This window comes from Amia ocellicauda, chromosome 5, assembly GCF_036373705.1.
Source record: "Amia ocellicauda isolate fAmiCal2 chromosome 5, fAmiCal2.hap1, whole genome shotgun sequence".
Taxonomy (NCBI): Eukaryota; Metazoa; Chordata; class Actinopteri; order Amiiformes; family Amiidae; genus Amia; species Amia ocellicauda.
In genome coordinates, this window is record NC_089854.1 from 2321813 (window position 1) to 2342583 (window position 20771).

At 40.1% G+C, this 20771-nt stretch overlaps 1 protein-coding gene across 1 annotated transcript in view; it reads left to right on the forward strand.

Annotated features, from left to right (window-relative positions):
- Nucleotides 1-6: 6 nt before the first annotated feature.
- The window catches only part of optc (opticin), an 82948-nt gene continuing 62183 nt past the window's right edge, over nt 7-20771 (forward strand). The window contains exon 1 of the mRNA XM_066703201.1: nt 7-165. The gene's annotated coding sequence lies outside the window, so the exon portion shown is untranslated. The remainder of the gene's footprint in view (nt 166-20771) is intronic.

Consider the following 20771-nt stretch of genomic DNA (forward strand, 5'->3'; position numbering starts at 1 on the left):
AGCATGCTGCAGTTTGCTGTAGCTTATAAGACCTCCTCTTTCTCTCATGTGGTTTACAGGAAATAACTGCTCACATCTTTGGCAGCGCTTCAGCTCCCGTCCGACCAGGGCTGCCGCGACCGGAGTTTAAGTCAAGTCATTATAAATCTGCTTACTGGAGACCAAGTGAGTAATCCGCACTGTATTGACACAGTCTCCTTTGTTGTGCGGTGGTATAGACAGCTATAGCTGCTGCCAAGAATGTCATTTTCCCCCAAAGAGGGAGAGAGGCTTTGGGATGCTGGGGGGGTTATTCATACCGAATGGGTTCCCTGTGTTGGGATTCTAGTGTGGGATTGGATTTATCATTTTTATGTTAAAGTTTATTTTCTAAAACTAACTCTTAGTAATTCAGGGCCCCCAGAGTAGTTGTCAGTTGTCATTTTCAGACACAATATTGAACAGGTGCCGGAGCTCGGTGTGGCTGTTTCCCCAAAAAGGTTTAGATTTGATTGAGATCTAAATTAGATGAGGGTGGGGGGGAGATTGACATTACAACTAAAAACTTTTTGGTATATTTTTAGAGTGGAAACTAATATCAGAGGTGCTGGAGGGTGTGATTAATTTAAATGCACTTTTAAATACCACCTAAATCCACTAGAATTAAAATAGGGTGTGTGTAGGAGTAACTGTGAACCATAGGACTTTGAGCAGATTCTGACTGAGCTGGTTATTTGACTATATTTCTCCATTTCTGTTTGTTTCCCTTTTGAATAATCATCAACAACTTCATGCTTGCGATTTACAGAACTGAAAAATTATGACTTGGAGCTGAATTATGTGGTGGTGGAACTGAAACGCCTCTTCTCCAATTATTAACATTCGAGGCGTACCTGTATCTTATTCGGCGATTGATGGCGCCTTCATATTTTTTATTTGCTTTTATTTTTTGTTTTATTTAGGCTGTTTATTTAGTTTGTTTGACTGGGACTCTTCTTTTGAAGGTCAGAACAACCATCTTGTTATCAAATCCTCTCACGTCTGAAGTAAATACAATACCTTCCATAATCATTACTTATAATGCACTACCTGGGAGAGTCTAGAAGGGTTTGCTTTCCAAATATTTGTTCTCTCTTAGTGTTCCGCTGATTTAACTTCTCTTCTGTAAACGATTCGAGAATTATGTATTTAGTTAATTACAAAAAGTCTTCTGTATGTAGTTATTGACATCTGTTTTGTATAAATAAACAAATAAACAAACAGTTGGGTGTGGGTTAGTGTGTTAAGAGGAGGAAGGAACAGTGTGTTTCCCCTGAGCTCCTTTTTGAACTTTTACCTCGTTCCCCTTGCTGTAACTTGCCTGTTTCTCTAGAGAAATATAACACCCAGTGCTGGCTAATTCAACATCCTTTATACTCCTGTAACTCTGCTACCACATCTTGTACACAAACATGGTGGTTTTGCTCTTTAGACCCTCACAACTGATATTAACAGGCTGTGGGATTTTGTTGCTCTTTTCTCTCTGAAAAACGAAACTGTCTGTAAGGCAATGCGTATATCCATATATTGTTCTCAGCGCAAGCTCCAAGTTTACAGACGAAACCAGGACTGTTTGATCCCCAGGGTTCGGGTCGTCGTGATGTGTTAAAGCGCTTCCTTCATTGCTTCACTGAAACTGATCAAAAGCTCTCCTGTTTAATTAGTCACCCTAGTGCTGACCTGGCATGACTTGAAGGAAGGACACTTGAGAGTCGAGAGTGATTTCCGACTTCAGCACTTGAGCAGCGATTTAGATTGAAGACTCGGGATCAAAGGTGTTCTTAGCACATGGCTTTTCACTTTCACTTGTCCTTTTTAAATCAATCAGTTGATGTATTTTAATCATACAAAACCAATACCTCACTCAAGGGAAGTGATCAATGCTCTTAGAAGAGGTCCTGTCCAGAGTTTGCAATGTCTATGAATATAGGAGCTCGAAGGCTGCAGGACACGATTCTTCACCCTTTGACCTCCACATGCCATTAAAGTACTTTTTTTTTTATTGTTGGAGACACACTTTGGCAAGTGGGTCCATTCTGCACTTCATAAGCAGTCTGTCTTCAGTGGGATTCTCACATAATATAGAGGAGGGATGCTGAAAGATTTATACACTGCCTTATTTTTCTAATCTATATTAATGATCTGGACTCTGGGATAGTTAGCAGACTTGTGAAATTTGCAGATGATACTAAAATAAGTGGCTCAGCAGATACAATCTTGGCAGCACAGGCTATTCAAAGGGACTTAGATAATATTCAGTTGTGGGCGACACCTGGCAAATGAAATTCAATGTGGACAAGTGCAAGGTAATACACGCAGGTAACAAAAATGTCCACTATAATTACACTATGGGAGGAACAGATCTAGATGAAGTAACGCATGAGAAAGACCTAGGAGTCTATGTGGGCTCCTCACTTTCTCCATCCAAACAATGTGGGGAAGCAATAAAAAAGGCAAACACAATGCTGGGGTATATTGTCAAAAGTGTAGAATTGAGAACAAGGGCAGTGATGTTCAGACTGTACAATGCACTAGTTAGAGCTCATCTGGATACTGTGGACAGTTCTGGGCTCCACACTTCAAGAAAGATATCGCTGCTCTAGAGGCAGTTCAGAGGAGAGCAACCAGACTTATTCCAGGTCTGAAGGGAATGTCCTACTGAGAGACTGAGGAACTGAACCTTTTCACCCTGGAACAGAGGAGACTACGTGGGGACTTGATCCAAGTCTTCAAAATCATGAAAGGCATCGACCACATCAAACCAGAGGAGCTTTTCCAGATCAGCAGGGACACACGCACCCGGGACACAAATGGAAATTGGGCTTCAAGGCATTCAAGACAGAAAACAGGAGACACTTATTCACACAGAGAGGCGTCACAATCTGAACAAACTCCCCAGCGATGTGTCTGAAGAGACAATTTGGGAACATTCAAAAACAGACTGGATAGGATCCTTGATCACTTAGTTATGGACACCAAACGAACACGATGTGGCGAATGGCCTCCTCTCGATTGGACACTTTCTTATGTTCTTATGTTCTTATGTGATGTGATCCCAAAACCATATACATTGTGTATGTGCGCTGTTTCTTAAATTTAACAGTTTAACAATTTAAGAAAAAGCGATTGGCAATACAGTTATGGCAGAGTAAACCTAACAATACACATTAATTCAAAATCAATCATTCAAATTATTTCCCTTGTTGAAAAAGACGCAAAGCAACATCCCAGTTACATCTCTCTACTCTATATTTCCACTCCACAAGGTGTTTCTCATACGGGTAAAATAAAGCTACATATTCAAAGGTATCTAAGCATGAATATTGGAACAAAAATATGTGCAAACGTGGTTAATAATCATGTGAGAACCTCATTCAGATTTTGACTGTATTATTATTAGTAATCATAAAGCGTGGTTGCACAAACGATCCAGCTAATACACAACGTTGCCACAATGTTCTACAACATTGTGCCAACATAAATGATGCTGCTACAACGTTGTGGCAACATTGTGTGTTAGCAGGGAACTAGAATGTGCATATTATTATTATTATTATTATTATTATTATTATTATTATTATTATTATTATTATTATTAGTAGTAGTAGTAGTAGTAGTATTAGTATTATTATTATTATTGTTATTACAGTCAGATTATAACATTCAGAAAACTAGGTGGGTTTGATGTTCCCTATAGTAGCTTTCATTGGGTAATGAATCCATGTGGTTCTATGGCCTGGATGTCTTCCAGCATGTCATATTAAGGTGAACATCATTATTAGTTATATATCCCCATAAAGCTGCCCTGTAGGTCCTACTTCAAAAGTATGGTTTATTTTACTTATAAATGGCTTTTCTTCTGGAAGAATGAAAGAGTCCCCAAAGTGAAGTGAAGTGCAACCACAAACCACATGCACAAAATGCACATTTGGGAACAGCATGAAAAAACTGCACCGTATCCATAATATGAAGGGGGTCTGATTTCTGTTTGGTGTTAGCTTTGTTTCTTTGTTTTTCTTGTGCATTTCCAAAATTATGTAGTTATAGTTGAAGGACCTTTTGATCAAGGTGGACATAAACTACTGTCGTCTTAATAATGAAAAAAACCCTCTTCAATATTCAGAGGAGTTTACTGGCTTCGATGAGGACAAGTGTCTATTTACTAGTTTGTAGAGCATGTTTCTCATTGTCCGTCTGTATAGTCTAAGCAGAACATTGTATCTAGCTATCGGTCATTACAAAATGTAGTGATAACTTAGTAATATTATTATTATTATTAAAGTGTAATTTATTGTCTTTGCTTCAGCCTGTGAGGGTAAACACATCTGGAAACCTGCTGCCCACACCGAAAACAATCAAAATCACTTCAGCCCAAGTCAGGTCAAACGACAGTCATACGCCCAAAAGGCAGCCCGTGGACAATACTCCGATAATATCAGGCTGTAATTGAATATGTATTCAAATTACATCAACATCATGTGAGCTGACATGGATTGTCCCGAATTATTTTCTTTGCTTCCTGTTCCAACCAAAAAAAGTGTTTTTTCAAATAATCGTGGGCCTTTTTCAGAAAGATGATGCTTATCTGTGCTGCGCTATCCTGACGAGATGCTCGTTTAAGTGCTGTGTGTGCAAATTATTTACTGTTAAATTCCATCCCTTTCCCTTGGGTCCCAAGGCTATTTATTACCAGCTGAGGGGGTTTGTCTATAAGAAGAAACCTATAGAATAGATCCTAGATAAATTGGGTACATCCCTAACCACTGTCCCAGGTGTAAACTCCTGTGTATTCAGGTGTATTTTGCAACCAATATCCATTGTCTCGGATTTCACTAACACCGTTTTCTTAACAGCTTACAGCATGTAGACACTGAGTAATTGAAAACGCAGTCTTTAGCTTAGTGCCAAAATGGTAAGACGAGATTACTGTAAAGTGGTTCCTGTATTATTTATTTATGGTGTTTGTTTCTGCTGTGGGAAAGTGGTTTCATTCCAGTTGGAAGGAAGGGATCACTCAGGTATGGCAGGGGATTATAATAATTTAAAAGCGATACTAAACTCCTGTTACTTTAACAAAATAAACAAACACATACAAGGACAATGACTGTGGAATATTACACCTGTAACTTGTGAGGCTCATTGTTTGTTGTCTTTCACCCTCTGGATAACTAATACCTTTTATGAGCTGCATCATTTTTATGGGTCATTCTCATACAGTCATACTGAATTAATGAAATAATGGTGTGTATAAATAGATACAAAAGTTCCTTAAAAGGTGTCTCAAGCATCTGATGTCATAATGCCTCAGAGAATCCTCAGATGTTGCGGAACGACGGGGGAGTTTGGATGCTGGCAAGACAGAGGATGACATCACTCTGTTGTCATCTCAGGCACGAGGTCAAAGGAGAGATGCAAGGAACGTGATTATGACTTGGACCAAACACCCATATTTACTGAATTTTGGTCATTTCACCCCTGGTGATCCATGGCTTTGATTTTGATCCAAATATATATATATTCATAAGATGAGAAATAGATTTACACATGATGTGTATTGGATCTGTGGGAAGAGATGGGTGTCATGATGACTTGATGTTAAGCAGGTACAAGTTCATTCTTTTTACACTATCAGAACTGCTCCTGATGCTCTTCGCTAGCTGAGCGCTGAAAATGAGCATTACTGTTTTCCAGGATGTATGACCTCACTTATTGTATTCACTTGTGTAAATTGGAAGTTGTTAAATGTATTATGCTTTGTATAATGTAAATTTGAATTTATAATGTTTAATGTCTTGTACTTAACTGTATTCTTGCACTTTGTATTGCGCTTATATTTTGTCCTGGATAAGGGCGTCTGCCAAGAAATAATAATAATAATAATAATAATAATAATAATAATAATAATAATAATAATAATAATAATAATAATAAAGCCATCAGGAGTCACTTGTCTAGTAGCACAGTAATCTGGTAATTCTGTAATCTGCTTAATTTAATATTTGTATTGATTTAATTTAAATGGGTGGATAGACAAGGTCACATGACTGTTCTAGGGGTTTTGTTCCGTTTCTGCAATATAACCATGACCTCTACAATCTTCTTGGACCTCTGACCCTGTGTGCGCCTTTTTTCTCTTGAGAGAGATCTGAGTTCCTGGGTTGTCAAGGCGAAGACAATCTTTTTTTTCTGAAAAACCAGCCCAGCTTGTGAACAGGCAAGGCAGGCAACTGCATGGGGCCCCAGACCATTAGGGGGCCCCCGAGGTTATTTATGGTGATGAATGCTGGTTGGAGGGGCCCCCAGGGAATTTTTGCCTAGGGCCCCAACAGACTCTAGAATCGCCACTGTGAAAAACAAGCCGCAATGTTCAAGGGCGAAGGAACAGAGGGGCTCTGACTGGATCAATGACTGGTAGACGGCGTGGTGGTGAAGCTCCTGGCTAAAAATCTCTGGCAAGAGTTGCTGCTTGTAGGTGTCCGTGAAACCCATCTTCCCTGTGAAGCCCAAGGCCAAGAGGCCATTGCCAGTTACTGTAGGTCTGATGCAGTCCTTTCGTTGAGAATACTTTAGTTATGTAGCTTCTGGAAATTATATGGTGTAGGGTCACTTCCTTATAGAGGCGGTAGAGACCAGGACAGAATTTACCGGGACGGATACCGCAGCGGTTAAATTAGCGGTTCTGTTTCTAACCTTACACAGGATAGTGGAAGAATTATTATACACATGATTAATAATATAATTAGAATATATAATCAATCTCTCCCAATGGACTTGTATGTCCTTGCCCGTGCCTTTGAAGATCACCAGGATAAAACTTTAAAAGTTAGGCGCATTTTAAGTTTTTCCCATTTCAGAATGTGAATTTCCAGTCATTTCTTTTCTTTTCCTTCTCCCACTGATTCTCAATACTTCTGCGTTATTCTATGGCCAAGCAGCGCGACAATAGTGTCAAACTCAGAGCAGCCATTTCATCAGCGCTGCGGTATACGACTTGGCATCCATAGTCTCTTTTCATTATTGGTACCTGACGATTTGTTCCAAGTGTTTTGTTTCTTTACAAGTACAAAATATTTTTACGCTAGACTGTTCCTGCCTCTCAATCTCTGATGGGCCTTTTTATAGGGCTAATGCGGAGCACAGTAACCCCTTTGTCTTTTGTGTAATTGATGTTGCATTGCTGCGTATCTAAACAGGCTCGGATGAAAGGTGTGAGTTCACCAACACTTGGCACAGAGCTGAGAAATGCGAAATTGGGCATCTTGAATTGCACTGACAGATTTGGTAAAATTCATAACAAACTAAGGAAATTAAACTTCACTTACAAGAAAATCACACGCTATCTGATCCCATGGTCAAAAAGCACTTAAAGATAGTAGTGGCTCTATATACATTATGTATGGCCTTAAAGCATTGTATTAATCATGATAATAGTTTTTCAAAGATTAATGCCATCATGAGCAGATCTTAAAAAGAGAACAGGTAACTGTGAGTGGATTTATAAGGAAAAGCGAGAGGAAAGTAGTTCAACAGAAGAAAAAGTTTTTGAAAGAGGACTTTCAAAATAAATAAATCTTTGATGTCAGAGTATAAGTTGTCTGTTGTGGGCTATTTGTAGCTGCAGGGTAATCCCTTTTGACAAGATTGTGTGGAGCCAAGAGAAAATAGTCTCGTATCATGAAGCGTTTTGACGAGCAGAGAAGAATGACTTTTCAAGATAAGTGAAGACATCATGGAAATCCAGCCATTCACGAGTTGATGGCGAGAGGCACAACAACAGTAACAACAACAACAAAACAGATATCGATCTGCTGTCTTATAAAGCATGTAAAAGCTTCAGTTATTTAATAAACAGATCAGAACCCCAATAAATATCTTCTTGTACATAATTTAACCACTTTGAATACACTGTGCCCCTCAGGTTTGAAACCCACAACCATATTGTTCATGATGTGGGACTTTAAAGTTTTGTTCAGTGGTCTGAATGGAACGGATAATGGAAAATAAGGATCCCGGTACAGTGAGTGGTCCAGATTTGTTTTGACTGTGGTATAAGGTTCAATCAGTCCCTCTATGGATGACCAAATTATATATTATGAGCTTTTGTACCGGGCCTACATTACATTATGAACCTTTTATTATTTTGTATTCAGTGGTGACCCAAAGGGATGGTTTCATAGACTCTGGTCCTGCCCCCCTCAGTGTTATTTTAGATATGGCGGTCCAAAATCTTTTGTATGGGCTCTGATAGGAGCAAGAATACAGAACTATCCTGTAGATAGATTAGATTGATGTGACACAATTTGTTCCTTTAGATAAGATGAGCAAATGATAGACTTGTGCGGTTTGTAAAAGTGTGAGAATAGTCTGGTTCTCATGGTTGTTGTCATTTGTGGTGTTTTCTTGCACGCTATGAGAGAGATGGGGCAATATGTTTTGAAATGCATCTGCACGAAGTTCCTCTTGCGAACGGAATCTGTCATATGTTGTCCGTCATCTTTAAGTGGGTATTTCTTCTGACATTACAAATGAAAGAATAGTCTAACATTATTTCCTTCCTACAAATAGACCACTTATTGATGAGAGTAGAAGGAAGGGAGAGGTTGAAGGAGAGAGTCTCATGAGTTTAATTTGCCTCTGTAGTTTATCTTCCATTGGAGTCCTTAATGTTAAAACAAAAGAGGACAGTAAGAGAACAGTATAGTTAGTGTTTTCTCATATGGCGGGACTTGAGAATCCAGTCTTTATAGGGGAGATGGCAGGATGTGATTTACTTAACCCTGAAGATGACTTGTATGATTAGAATATATTTTAAAGAGAACCGCAGTGTACAACATCAGTCCTATACAAAACATAATTACATTTCTCTCCTACGTGTTAAAGTGTATCGAGCAGAGACGACTATCAAAAAGCAGCATCTTGGTGTAACTTGTCACTCAATGTCCATACTTGTAGTTTGAAAGGGACTTTAACTTACCCCTTCTTTTGTTTTTACTGCTCTAATACAATACATTTAAATATATAATATAATACGTTTAAAGGATGATGTATCCTAATATAGATATTTTTTCTTCTTCTTAGTTTATCTTGTTTTATAGGGTTGCAAAATAGCAATGCAGATATTTCAAGGACAGTCAACAATAGTAGAACTAGGGAGATCTTACAAATATAAGTTGAACATATTTTAATCTTTTCCAATACAAAACATCGCATTTAAGTTTGAAAGGGTTGTGACAGGCCGCTGTCTGTCACGGCACGGCTGCAGCTGACGCCCGATGATGAGGTGCTCATGTGTCGCAGCTGTGTTGTCGCTCCCTCGCAAACAGGCTGCGGACTCAAGGCTGCGGCAATGAGCACCGAGGCGATTGTGAGGTCAGCGGCAGCTGTGCCTTCTCTATTTAATCTCTCTACTTCCATGATGGAGGCAGCTCACTGTAGAGAAGGAGGACTGCTTCTACAACCCCTGATTGCCTGGAGCACCCCGTTTTGTGGACGTTTGTGTCCGGCTTTCACAAGGGTCTTTAGTCATCTTTCTAAATGCAAAATGCGTTTGCTTCATAAAAGCCCTCTTACTTAAATGTCCTCCCCTCGCCATGAAACAAGACATGCACTGAACTGAGGGGTTTCAATCAATGCAGGGGTTAAAGATCACTGGATGTCCGCTTGTCTGAAAATAGTTTACATAGATAAAAAGCTTGCAGTGATTCGTTGTCCTGTGCTGAACATGAGGTTTGCCATAAGGTTAATGGACGTCATACATCTTTCAGTAATTCAATACATCTCAGCCTCCTAATTAGGACATTTTCTAATTAGTGCCATCATAAGCTCCTTTATGTAAAACATGGTTTAGGGTTTAGGGATGTTTCCTGTGATCTTTGGATTTGAATGACCGTATTAATGGTGCTGCTTATTAATTGTGAAATGTCAATATGTCAAACGATAACTTGATTGGATAGGCAGCTCCAGAGTTATAAAGTTACTATTCTAGATTTGAAGAAATTACTGCAGTACCATAAACTGCAGTGTGTGTCAAATGCTGTGAGTAAAGCCTATGCACGTTTGCTTGGCTTGTCTGTCTTTGATGGATGGGCTATATTCAATATTAACAGGGTGATATCAACCAATCACGTGATTTAATAAACTGGGTTGTGTAACTGTGTAGTACAGTCATGTGTATGTCTATTTGCAATGAGAAACAAACCTAAGTTTATTGACTCTGTACCAGTGACGGCTCAGCATCCATTTGAAAGGTAGGCACGGGATTGCTGACATTTAAAAGATTGTCGCTCAATGAAGCTAAAAGATTAAGATTCCATGTTGATGACGTTAAAAAGGGAATTGCCCTTAACCCTGAGAACTGATTTTGCTTAATTAATCCATGGCAAACATTTGCATACACACACAATTTGCTTGATTTCATAGACATGTTCTCTTCATGTTGCATTATTCGATTTGTCTTTGTGTATTTGGTTAAGATTTGATTTCCAGATAGAGGAAGAATCTTCATTCTACACAACAGGGATGCTGGGAATAGCATGCCACTCAGGACATCACCAGTCAACCAGTACAAAACCGAATTTAGGGGCATGTAAACAGGATATGAATGGTCTCCCTGTGGGGAAACTGAGTAAAACAGGCCTCTAATCCATTTCCTATCTGTAGTTTGACTACAGCTTTCTCAGAGGGCAGATAGGGATCACTCGATTTATTGTCTTGTCTGGCGTCACTCATTTCAACACAGCAGCAAGTCAGTGGACAATGAGCCCTGAGTTTGATAATAAAGTTAAACCGGTTCGGCTGTTGTCCATTGAGCCTGTTCGACTGCAGGGGGATGTCTCATGTCGAGCTCCACACACACACCAAGTGGGGTGATGGAAATTTCAACCTTTTTGGTTCCTTCAGAAGCCTGGGGAACAGAACGATGGCCCTGGGCCAGGCCTTGAGGTTTACGATGAAGAAACGCAGTCTGGGACAGTGATCCATTTGTGGCCTAACTCTCACCCCCAACGGAGATGTTTATCTACAGCCGGGGGAACATTCCAGCTGTGCATTTCTTATTAATCAGCTGATCGACTGCAACAGCCTTTACAAGAAACTTTTTTAAATAGCGCACAGACACCCAGAGCTAAATATAGCTGAGAGATTGTAATAATAGGATAAAAAGTTACCAATACATACATTTTATATCTGGATGTCTACTGCAATGTGGTATATTCATTAACAACACACATGAGCACTTGAGCATGCTCGTTAATTAGTGAGTGACTTTTAAAGAATATTAACGAATTTGAGAAATATCCAACTTGAATTTTCAATCGCAATTTTATATATTGTTGAACATGTGGCTACTGTATTCCTCTAGGTATTGTGTATATATACACAGTCTTAATCTGTTAGAATAACACATTTGTGAATGAAAACTCATTTCAGATGTTGCAATACATTTGAGAGTCTTTTTATCCAGGTGGTCTCTCTTTTAAGGAAGTTTCTAAGAGGACTGAGGGAATTGCAATATGTGAATATATTAATGATTTCTACACCATTCCATGAAAATTGTTTATTTTATCTGCATTTACCCTGCAGAATGAATCACAAGCATTATACTAGTGCATACCAGTTAGAAAAGTACATATTTGACAGTGATAATACATATGTGGAGTTAAACCCCTTCTCTAATCTACATAGTTTTTCTTGTATCTCAGTTTGAACTGTGTTAATGAATTGTGGGAGGCACCTGCAAATTGATATATTGCAGCAGTCTCAACTTTTCCAAACCAGGTATAAGATAAGATTGGAGAGTAACAGTGAAAGATGGTCCGAGTGAAGCACAAAACCTCCCTCTGTTACCGTCTCCAAAATAAATTTGATTCTGCATTAAACTCTCAAGGATCTTCACCGTAATTGGCCTGGTCAGTTTACCATAGCCACGCTGGCGTCTCTGCTTAGTAGTAGTGGGTATTTTACACCGGATGGAGTAATTGGGAAATTATTGAGCACTAATTCTGTACGATGATGTACATAAGTGAGCTAATAATAATCAGAGGAATTTGCACTGAGGGGTTTTGGGAGGGGGGTATGACCTAACAAATGCAATAGCTATAGCTTTTTGATTGAATTACTCAAATTACTGTCACTGACCTCAGTGGATCCTGTTTACGATGTGAAATGGGTATCTGCTGTTGGCTGATTTCAACCCTGGAAATCTCAACCTCTCCTGTACTGGGCGAGTTCACCCGGCTTCAGAGTCTCGCTTTGGGGTGAAGGTGACAAGGCCCTGGGGTCGCCCCGGGTTCAACTGTCTAGTGTGAAAGCAGCTTGGAAAGTGCATTTCTGCAAAACCTGCTTGTTATTAACTCTATTATTGTTGTGACAGATCTCGTGTGTTCACATCATATCAGTGCTCTGCACAGCACTTTGAAGTGGACTCAATACAAACTGCCTGAGGGAGTATATATCTATCTATAACTCTGTTGTATAGCTTCTGAATGCATCTTATTGTACAGATCTGTGGTTTGGCATCCCCGGATGATGTATTTATTAAGAAATAAATACATAAAATAAAGAAACGAAGCAGGAATTTTTAATAATGGGGAGATACTGTATCTCATACCCGGCTGGGCTTACGTCTGCCACCCCACCATGCTTTCCCAACACTTGTTCACAATCAGATTTTGTCTGCAGTGCAATCTGTTTTACTGGCACGGTTATCTCCTAACTCAAACACCACGCTTCAGCCAGAAACAACACAAGAACCATAATGATAGAGCACAGTATACCGGCCAAGAGGAATGGTCTAAACAATCTGGGAGAAGGAATTTTCAATGTGACCACCATTTGCAAAACAAGTCCTGATTCACAGAAGGGTTCCTGTAACCGCTTAATGATGTGTTTTAGGAGTTTGACAAAGCAGTTACATGTTGTGCCCTGTGTACACCAGCGTAAAAAAGCAGTGAGGCATGACACCCCCCGCTTACCCCTGATCGCAGCAGAGCAAATGTTTGTCACACCTTTAATCATCTCATCTTTTTCACACATCCTGTCTCCCCGGCTGACTTTGCGATTTGAGCTGCGATTTCCAAATAACTGATCAGGTTTTCAGCAGAATAGAAACCTAAATCAGCCTGCCACAATGCCCGTCTTCACTTTGTCTCACCGAACCCAATCTACAACGGATGAACCTGTCTCCAGTCAGGCAGCAATCTCTGTTTCAGCCTGTCACTCTGGCTCCTCTAGCACCAGGCTCTGAACACAGATTCGAGCTGGGATGCTTAAGTACTTCATCTAGTTGGCAAAGTGGATTAAAAAAAAAAATTGTTGAGAGAGAGATGGGAAAAAAAGCACTATGTATTGTTTTACTCCAGGCCTACAGAGGAATGTTAAAACATCTATTCGAGTTGGTTTGAAGTTACTATTTGTAGATATTTTGTTTAATCGTCCACTAAAATTAAGATTAGTGATTAATTGAGGGAAGGATTTTGACCCAGGCTAAGATTAGGCTCAGAGTAATGAATAAAGAAATCTTCTGCTGATGTAGTATCATGGTGTAGCTGTCATGTCTGTCAGTTTGGTACTATCTGTGTCACAGTTGAAAATAAAACCTGCTAATGAAGCATAATCCTCACTTTTAGCCCCCGACTGACAATTAGGAAGAATGCAGCAAGTGCCCCAGGACGCGTCAGTCCAACACTGTTGTTCAGCTTTTATTACAGTGTCTCCACTGACTATGTGCAACTTTGGACAGCTGTGTGTTCTGAACTGAGCTTTTAGGTGTTTCATTTCATCCGTTCTGGTTCTGTTGGCAGGACTCTTCTTACACCCTGGCAGTCGTGCTCCAGTTTCTCATTACTGAGACGCAGCTGCAGCTGAAAATTTAAGCCATGCTTTGTGTTACGTCACAGTCAATTCATTCCAGTGAAACTTCTTTATAGCACCCTAGCCAAGCTCAGACTTGAGCTAAATGATAAAATCTAGCCGTTTCTGACATTTCTGACTCCATTCAACTTGTATGTAAGGTTGTGGCTTTAATTGAGCAGATACTTCTGTGCAGAAGTTTGTCTGCAGTATATATGTCTCGGTGTGTTCATTTGTAACAAAGGTCTCACACTTTAACAGGTTATGCAAACGCAGCCCATCTGCAAGCCTGTCTCTTAGCACTTAGCAACCCAAAGGACTTTCCGAACAAACGTTGTTTGGTTTTCTCACCATCTCGTTGTTTTGCTAACCACTGCCCGGCGCGTCTACCACAAATAGTCCATGAACTATCGCTTGCCATCTCTTTTGCATTCACTCTGTCACCTTGTGAGCTGCTTGTGGGGATTTCCACCGTTTCTATAATTATAATAAAGCATCTCTCAGAAAATACTGCTCTGTTTTTATCGTGTGATATAAATGTGCATCTAAACAAGCTGTGGAGGTGCATGACTCTGGCCCTGGCAGGCTGCAATGCAACCGGGTTTGCAGGTCTCACTGTTACAGCAACACCATGAGCCTGTAATTAGTTGAAGTGGGAGCTCCGCCCCGTGCCAAAGCATCTTGTTTTCCTCAGATGTGTTTACAGAATTAACACAAAATATAAACTGTTATTAATCTAGTTTAGAAGGGCCCCTGACCTATCACTAAAGCAGAAACCTTTTCATTGTATCTGTGCTACTCTTCTCTTTGCAAGGAAAGTTCACAGGTTCATTCTCGCTAGGTTCTCTTGCCCAAGGGACAGATTTTCATAAAGCACTTCCACCAATTCTGATCGCTCGGGCGGGTGCTGAGATGGCCAATCTGGGGGCGGGGGGGAGTTTTTGAAGAAGTGCCATGTCTGTGGTGCCGACACGTTTTGTACATTAGTAGCTGTTCTTCTTGCTTTCGTGGTATCATCAGCTCTTGTGGCTCCGTTCTCAAGATGTCTATCGATGATAACCTCAATTTCCTTGCCAGATGGTCATTTTAAATACCCCTCTCTGTAAGCAGTTGTGCAGCATACTTAAATGACCTAAATGAATACTATTTCAGTGCTGGAAAAGGCTGCTAGTAGCGAATAAAGTTCTATAACTATGACCTTGTATTTCCCATAGCTATTTTGGCCAACACATCCATTCTAAATCCAAAGGTGCTGAATTGTCATGTAACCTATATCAGGTGGATTTATGTTGTTCATCAGAAAGGCCTGTTCCTAGACATACTTCACTATGGATTGTAATATCTAGCATGGTTAGTTTACTTTATACTGGCCAAGTCTTTTTTCTTAATATATATACACCTCTGGAAGAAATTAAGAGACCACTTCAAGTTCAGAAGTCAATGTTAAGTGGTCTCTTAATTTTTTCCAGAGCTGTATATTTTCTTGGCAGTTTTCTTGCTAGTTATTTATGTCCGATCTGCTGAACCGTAATTATTGCCAACCTTTCACAAACATAAACAGAGTATAAAGAAATGTAAATCACAAAACCTGTAACAGAATGACACCCATAGAAGAGGGAACGATTTGAATGGATGAATGTATTGTTTCCGTCCAACCATAAGCATTCTCGCTGCAGGTTTGTCAGTATGAATGGTGTCTCTGATATATTCGACAATAAGGAAGGGCTGCCTAAAGTACCAGAGAAGCTGGCGACATGTGCTATGGGCACAGAGATGCAATTGTTTAAAAAGGAGAAATCAGAAAAGAAGACTATCTTATGAAGATGCCTTTCCCCCCACTTTGTCATAAACATGAGAGAATGAAATGTAAGTTCCAAAAATAAATGCAGTCAAATGATCTGTAGCCATCTGACTTTTGTAACATTTGTGTCTTTCCTTTTATATCCTTAAATAGTCTTATCTAGTATCTTGACAGCTCGGGGGGAGGAAGAGGCCAGTTAGTACATTGAGTACTTATATAGGATGAAAAGATGGATTTCTGCTCCTCCATATACATATTTCTTGCAATCCTGCTTGGGTCATTTTTTTGGTTTTATTTTAGTGTGTTAATTTAGGGATTAAGGATGCATTTGTTTTGTTTATAGTGTCACCTGAGACCACATTCATCTGCCGAATCTCAGCTATCCTGCGTTGTTCTGGGAGAATGCACTACTGTTGGTTTAATTAATTTAATCGGTCCGAGATCATTCAATAAACGTCTCTTCTTTCTCTTTTGTCCCTTGTGATATATATTTTTTTCTCGAGTCGCTTCCTGCAGCTTTAAATGTCCTCCGGCGGCTGTTTGTCTTGGAGAACATTTTCCTCAATGGCATCAGAGCAGAGTATTTTTGAAAGCAATTATTACTTTCTCAGAAGCATTAATGAGAATCTTGTGTCACTGACTATTTTTTCCTTTCTTTGATTATTTTAAAATGTGAATTTATTCTGGTTGGCAGGCATTTAAAAATAAATCTGTCCAAGCATCAGAATATGTTAAACTAGGCCTTTGTTGTCTTTCCCATTGTGTACTGTGTGAGATTACGCCTTTTGACAGAACAGCCTGACGAGTTCTCTCCACCCTTCATTGTACAACCTCAGCACTGTTGCCAATCACATGTATCAAAAGGTTCACAGAACAATTAAGACTTTGATTTCGATTATATATGTTGTATCTTCCAATTTCGCTGTCTGTTGTAGTATCAGGTAATAAAGAGCTCTATGATTGGACAGGAAAGTGTGGAGTTGGAGAATACTTTCATATTTGAGTCATTTCAAATTAAAGACTTATTACTCAAGCTGAACATGACTAATTAGATTCCACTGAACAGCTCTGCTTTGTGACAAGCCTATCACCGCAAGCTCCACATGTTGCTTAACGCGTTATTCCTGTGACCACAACCTCTGTATTTTTTCCTCCTCTTGACCAGGCCAGGGATGTGGCTTTCTGTTGTTTGCGGAGTTGATTTCCCTCTCAGGGGGCTTTTCCTTCTGTCCTGTTAATTGTAGTTGTCTTTCTACCTGCCTGCATTGGCGCTCGTCCCTGGTAATACGATCGGATTTTTTTTTCTTTCTGTGCTCTGCGTGACTCAGCATCATAATGAGTTGCTCAACTCTCTTTGGTAATGTTTATGTCGGAGGAATGTGTTTTGGATTATCTTATCCTATCACTACTTTCTGCTCAGTGCATCTTTTTTCTTTTTCTTTTTTAAGAACGGCAGTGAACTCTGTGACTCGCTCACAGCTTTCTATGCGTGATTGCGAACCGATTTACCACTGTGTTTGCCCGTCTGATCCAAGTGTTGTTTCAGATGTGCGCATAGACTGACTCCAAAGGTGTTTTGGGTCCCCGAGCACAGCAATGATGAAAATTATAATTGGACCCAGAGTTCATAATGGCTTAACTCGAGCTAATCATTTATTTATGTGGTCACATGAATCGTTTTTTCTGGAACTTGGGTGGTGATTGGATAGAGACCAATACATTATACAGGCCTTGCAGAAGGGAAGAAAATTCCTCACACATTCTCACAACTATCAATTTACACTTCATTGCATAATTGGCATTACCTGGCGGCCACAACGCTTAAAGACAGATGAATGATCTTCTGCTTCTAGCAAACCCAACCTGAGTAATAAGATCATTGTTGTTTGTGTGCTCTTTCATTGTCTAGAAGTCTTCCGTGCATCCCACTGTAATGCTGTCCTTGCATTGCAGCCCTGTGGTAACACGTACAGAAAGGATATGTGCCTCATGCAGGGCTTGTGTCAGGGAGGTCACTACCAGACGGAAAAAGGACGACCAGTGGACCCTGCATTGTTCCCTCAGTTTAATCTGCTTGTCACTGGATCTGAGAGGGTTGTTGTTTGTGTACCCATACAGAGGAAAATATATTTATCGCTACGGGGGGATGATAATAAAGAGCCAGACACAGGGACAGGGAAGATTCTGACATTCTGGGTTAGATAAGACATTGGGATGACTGGAGACAGTCTGTGTATGACGATCAGATTTTAGGGGTTGTCGTAATTCCCTGTATCTATTTTCATTCGATCAGTTGAGTTTTAGTTGGTATAGCACCTAGTAAAAGTAAACCATTCAAAACGTAGGAGAGAGAAACAAAACCTCCTACAGGATGACTGCTGTTGTAGGACAAAATAAATCTCAGGAGGCCCAGGTATAATGGTTGCATCCCCTCCAGGCAGTGTAACATAAACTGGCATCATGACGATCATACACTTTTTTGTCATTCTCTATTTCCAAGTTCTAACTTATGATGGTCATCATCACAGCTGGGGGTCAATTGTTTCTGACCTCAGACTGGCAGAGAGAGAAATCGAGGCATGCCAGCTTGCCCTTGTAAAATCTGAAACAACTTCACAGGCTACACTAAGACCATCACGAGATCAAAGGTCTGCCAAACAAATCTCTTTCAACTGTGTTCACCAATACTGGTTCAATCACATTCTTAAATAAAGTGCTTATGTGAAATCTCCTTTATCTCTGATCATAAGAGGATGTGCTTCCTGTAGACAGGTTTGACAGGTTTGTGAACTTCTCAGGAGGCTTGTATCAAAAAGTTCCTCCTTGCAGAATCCCTCCAGCTCCTCCTCTAATGCACATTTTCTTCTGCTTTGTGGCAGCAGTGCAAGACAGATAAATGCCTGGGCTGCAAATCATAAATGAGTAACCGATTTACAGTGTCTCAGACGGCTGGAAGGTAAGGAATTGACCGATTATTAATCAACCCGAGGACAGGCAGTCTGAGTGCTGTCTGCTACACCGCATGGGAACCAAACACCAATAGCAGGAAAGGTGCAAAACTCAGGGCTGAGTGCAGGAAACGGGAAACCTCATTAAGAATTTAATTTATGGCACCAAGTAGCTAAAAGCCCATTTGCAAACAAATAATGGGACATACAGGTGGTTCTAACAACTGAGCTTAGGGAAACTCTGCCACCGACTGCTGGTGTAGTTGTATTTAGCTTCCACAGTCACATTACAATCCCTTTAGAAATGATCACCCTTCAGCGGGACGTTGCCAAAACCTGCTGCTGTCCCTCGGAGCGTTAATTAAAATTAAAATAAGAGCTGTCTGTCAAAATGTAATCAATTATCGTTTTTCTTTTTTCTTTTAACTGCCGTGTTTAACTCCATGACTCGGTAACGGTGACGCTGTCTCGGAGAGAGGAGCTTAGCGCCACATTGTCCTATCAGAACAGCTTCAGAAGTGGCTGTCAAGGTTTCTTCACCGCTTTTACTCTTTATACAGCTGAATATCCAAGGAACGCTGTCTGTCTGTCAAGGTTTATCAGAGAATACAGAATAATTAGGACATTTTCTTAAAAAACAGTAGAAATGTCAGACTTTAATCTGAAACCATTTTAACGGACTGATCTAGAGTAGTTTTATAATAGTTAAAATCAAGCTAGCTAGTCCCTGAACCATGATGAAATGCATTTTTTATTTGTGTGGGGGGGAGATAAAAGAGATTTTACAAGGTTATTACTATATGTGAAGAGTTATTTAACTAAAGCTTTCCATGTGCTGCTCTGTCTTTATTTCCTCGGTCTGCTTCCAACAACAACGCGAATGAAAGAGATCTACTGATAAGGGCGCTTATCCCGGGATCCACTGGAATTGTCTCGTGGGGATTTTCTGCAACCGCGTGTTTATTTGAAGTCCCTGCAGTGCATCTGTGCGCGGACTGGCCTGTCATGAACCAGGACTCGATGGGTGCAGCATCTATGACACCGCGTTTGATATTATAACTTGCACATGATTTCTATTAGGATGTATTTTTTTGATGTGTCCGAATGCTCCAAAATAAAGTGTTGCTCGTATCGAGTTTAGATGGACAGGGCTGGACACGTGTGTTGTTTTTTTGGGGAGGGGTTGTTAAAAAGTTTGCTCGCTCCTTTAATTGGAGCCTTCTGTCAGTTTGGATTAGACGTGATGTTTTATCAGTTTTTTTCTTTTGTGAATCGAACCTCAAAGTTCACTTTGATTAATATATATATATTAAAAACATCCTGCATTATGATTTGTAATGTAAAATACAGCCTAAAAGGACCTCTCTGCTCTGCATGGACTGAAGTTTGGAAACTGGATGCTGCTTTCTCCTGAATGCTGAAGTTCTCCTCTTCCCCTCATTCAGCACCGATCACCCAACTAGAGCCAAGCCAGTCATCAAGCACTCCCAGCTGACACACAATGCCAATGGCAAAAGGTTGATGTTAAGGAAAGGTTACAGAACAACGCCAGAGTTTTGCCGGTGCTTATCACACAAACACAAGTCACTAAATGCGATGAAGGAATGAGGACACGAAAGGAAGCGAAACATCACACTACAGATGGAGCACTGGACAGTGCGTCGTCTCTTTGTAAATGGAGAGCTTTCGTGATTGTCTGGGTTGAATCAGGTTTGACGAATTCCCATACTTTCCCAGCACCTGCTGTCATGTGACCCGGCTCACCGCCAGGCTTACACTGGAAACAGAGGGAGGAGCAGGGGTGTGGGCGTGAGGTTTTCTCATGGTATAGCAGATATCGCAGGCAGGCAATGCATTATATCGCGTGGTTGTAGATGACCTTTTTCAACACCTGTGTCAATATCACACTGATTTGTATCTATAATTTTATTTTATTTTAAACTTCCCTCATTAACATGCAAATCAATGTATAACTTTTTTGAAATGCGTTTTTCTGTATTTTTTTGTTGTTATTCTGTCTCTCACTGTTAAAATACACCTACCATTAAAATTATAGACTGATCATTTCTTTGTCAGTGGACAAAATCAGCAGGGGATCAAATACTTGTTTCCCTCACTGTAAATGTCAGTGTACATAATACATTTTCTCCTTTACA